Below are 3338 nucleotides of genomic sequence, written 5' to 3' on the forward strand. Positions count from 1 at the left end.
TAACACGCAGAGTAATGTTTAGCTAAATATCTGGGCACCTCATCAGGCTGACATGCGTAATTAATCATCACGCTGGTTTAGATGAGAACTGCTTCCCTTGTGGGGAGGGGGGTGACAAAGGAAAGGGGAGGAGGACAAACAGCCAGGAACAAGCATTCATTTATTCATTTATTCATTTATTCATTGGGGGATGAAGGAAAAGGAGAGCAGTGATTCTGTTCGTTATGCTCACGGAGGTGCCTCATGCCTGTAGCAGTGTGGTACACAGTAGGTGTTTAATCAGTGCCTGGTACACATTAGGCGTTTAATCAGTGCATGACTTCAGCTTAAAGCGACCTTGATGCACAATCCCTTCACCACCCATTCCTCACCCCCGCCCTGCTGTGTGATTTTCCCCACAGGCGAGGGAGAAGCTGCCATCCCCCTGCAGGGAGTGTTTGGCGGAGAGTCAGCCACCCCCAGCACTCCTTCGGCCGTCAAAGTCATCAGGAAAGAGCTTATTCCCTGCTATCCCTGTGGCCTCCAAGATAAAACCCGGCCTCAGTTTCCGTGCAGGTACAGGATCGTGAAAGAAAATAGCACATTAGTTTCCTTCCTGTACCTTAGGTCTCTCTCCCTCCTTCGGAATGTACATCTTGAGACAGTGTGACAGTTTGGGTTGTTATCAGTTGTCTGCTCCCTGGTGTGAGTGAGTTTCAGGTTTTCTTAGGGTAGTGAGTGAGCCAAGGCCAGTGGCTTTGGGAAAAGAATTATTGGCAGGGTGTTCAGTTTTACTTCTGGTCTGTCCAACGTCTCAATAGAGGTTAAAATAATGATGAACATTGGGCATACACCATAGGCTGCCCTTATGCCAGCTGTACCCCAGCCCCTGGGGCTTCTTCATAGGTTTGAGACCCAGCTCCTGGAGCTGCTGTTATTCCAAAGAGAATATACATTGGTTGTGAAAATCTTGCAACATAGATTAAAATGATAAGTAAGAGGAAACCACTTGTAGACCCCACCATCCAGAAATAGTGGTTGTGAGGGCCAGGCGCAGTGGTTCATGCCTGTAATCCCAGCACTTTGGGGGGCTGAGTGGGCGGATCACAAGGTTGTGAGATTGAGACCAAGGTGAAACCCAGTCTCTACTAAAAATACAAAAAATTAGCTTGGCATGGTGGCCAGCGCCTGTAGTCCCAGCTACTTGGGAGGCTGAGGCAGGAGAATGGCGTGAACCTGGGAGGCAGAGCTTGCAGTGAGCCGAGATCATGCCATTGCACTCTAGCCTGGGCGACACAGCGAGACTCCATCTCAAAAAAAAAAAAAAAAAATGGTGGTTGTGAGATGACTTCCTCACCATGGAGGGACAGTAGCATGAACATCTGCTCCCCACCCCACTGTGTGATATTGGCACTCTGATCTGTCGCTGTGGGGTATTGGTGCTCTGACCTGTCGCTGCGAGGTATTGGTGCTCTGATCTATCGATCTGTCACTGCGGGGTATGGGCTCTCTATTCTGTTGCTCTGTCACTGCGTGATATTAGCACTCCGATCTGTTGCTGCGGGGTATTGGCGCTCTGATGTATTGATCTGTCACTGTGGGGTATTGGTGCTCTGATCTATTGACCTGTCATCGTGGGATATTAGCGCTCTGATCTGCCGCTGTGGGTTATCGGTGCTCCGACCTGCCACTGTGGGTTATCGGTGCTCTGATCTGTTGCTGCAGGGTATTGGTTCTGTGATCTGTTGCTGTGGGGTACTGATGCTCCGATCTGTCACTGTGGGATATTAGCACTCCGATCTGTCACTGTGGGATATTAGCACTCTGATCTGCCACTGTGGGTTATCAGTGCTCCAATCTGTCACTGTGGGTTATCAGTGCTCCAATCTGTTGCTGTGGGGTATTGATGCTCCGATCTGCCACTGTAGGTTATCGGCACTCTGATCTGTCGCTGCAGGGTATTGGCTCTCCGATCTGTTGCTGTGGGGTATTGACGGTCCGATCTGTTGCTGTGGGATATTAGTGCTCCAATCTGCCGCTGTGGTGTATCAGTGCTCCGATCTGTTGCTGTGGGGTATTGATGCTTCGGTCTGTCGCTGTGGGTTATCAGTGCTCCAAGCTGTTGCTGTGGGGTATTGATGCTCCAGTCTGCTGCTGTGGGTTATCAGTGCTCTGATCTGTTGCTGTGGGGTATTGGTGCTCTGGTCTGTCGCTGTGGGATATTAGCACTCTGATCTGCCGCTCTGGGTTATTGGCGCTCCGATCTGTCACTGCAGGGTATTGGCTCTCCGATCTGTTGCTGTGGGGTATTGACGCTCCGATCTGTCGCTGCGGGTTATTGGCACTCTGATCTGCTGCTGTGGGTTATCGGCGCTCTGATCTGCCGCTGTGGGTTATTGGCGCTCCAGTCTGCCGCTGTGGGTTATTGGCGCTCCAGTCTGCCACTGTGGGTTATTGGCGCTCCAATCTGTCGCTGCAGGGTATTGGCTCTCCGATCTGTTGCTGTGGGGTATTGACGCTCCGATCTGTCGCTGCGGGTTATTGGCACTCTGATCTGCTGCTGTGGGTTATCGGCGCTCTGATCTGCCGCTGTGGGTTATTGGCGCTCCAGTCTGCCGCTGTGGGTTATTGGCGCTCCAGTCTGCCACTGTGGGTTATTGGCGCTCCAATCTGTCGCTGCAGGGTATTGGCTCTCCGATCTGTTGCTGTGGGGTATTGACGCTCCGATCTGTTGCTGCAGGTTATTGGCACTCCGATCTGTCCCTGTGGTGAAAGCAGATTTATGGGTGTCAGTGCTCCTTGAAGGGTGTCCACCAGCTGTTCCCAGCCTGCACCAAGGGAAGCACAGAAGTTGAGAAGACCTATACGGCAATTCGATGGTGCCACAATTGGTGATCAACGGCCTAGATCCTGCATTTTTATTTTTATTTTTATTTTATTATTATTATTTTTGAGATGGAGTTTCACTCTTGTTGTCCAGGCTGGAGTGCAATGGTGTGATCTTGGCTCACTGCAATCTCCACCTCCTGGGTGCAAGCGATTCTCCTGCCTCAGCCTCCTGAGTAGCTGGGACTATAGTCATGCTCCACCAAGCCTGGATAATTTTTGTATTTTTAATAGAGATGGGGTTTCACCATGTGGGCCAGGCTGGTCTCGAACTTCTGGCCTCAAGCGATCTGCCCTCCTTGGCCTCCCGAAGTGCTGAGATTACAGGAGTGAGCCACTGCTCCTGGCCCCTCTTCTGTTTGAGGGTGATGTCTGATTAAACTTTGTTCAGTAAACCCAGAAAATCATCTTTATTGCCATGTAACAACCAGCTGAAAGAAGAAAGAAGGAAAGGAAGGGCATAGCTGCTGCTG

The sequence above is a fragment of the Macaca fascicularis genome, chromosome 3 (assembly GCF_037993035.2).
Source record: "Macaca fascicularis isolate 582-1 chromosome 3, T2T-MFA8v1.1".
Lineage (NCBI taxonomy): Eukaryota > Metazoa > Chordata > Mammalia > Primates > Cercopithecidae > Macaca > Macaca fascicularis.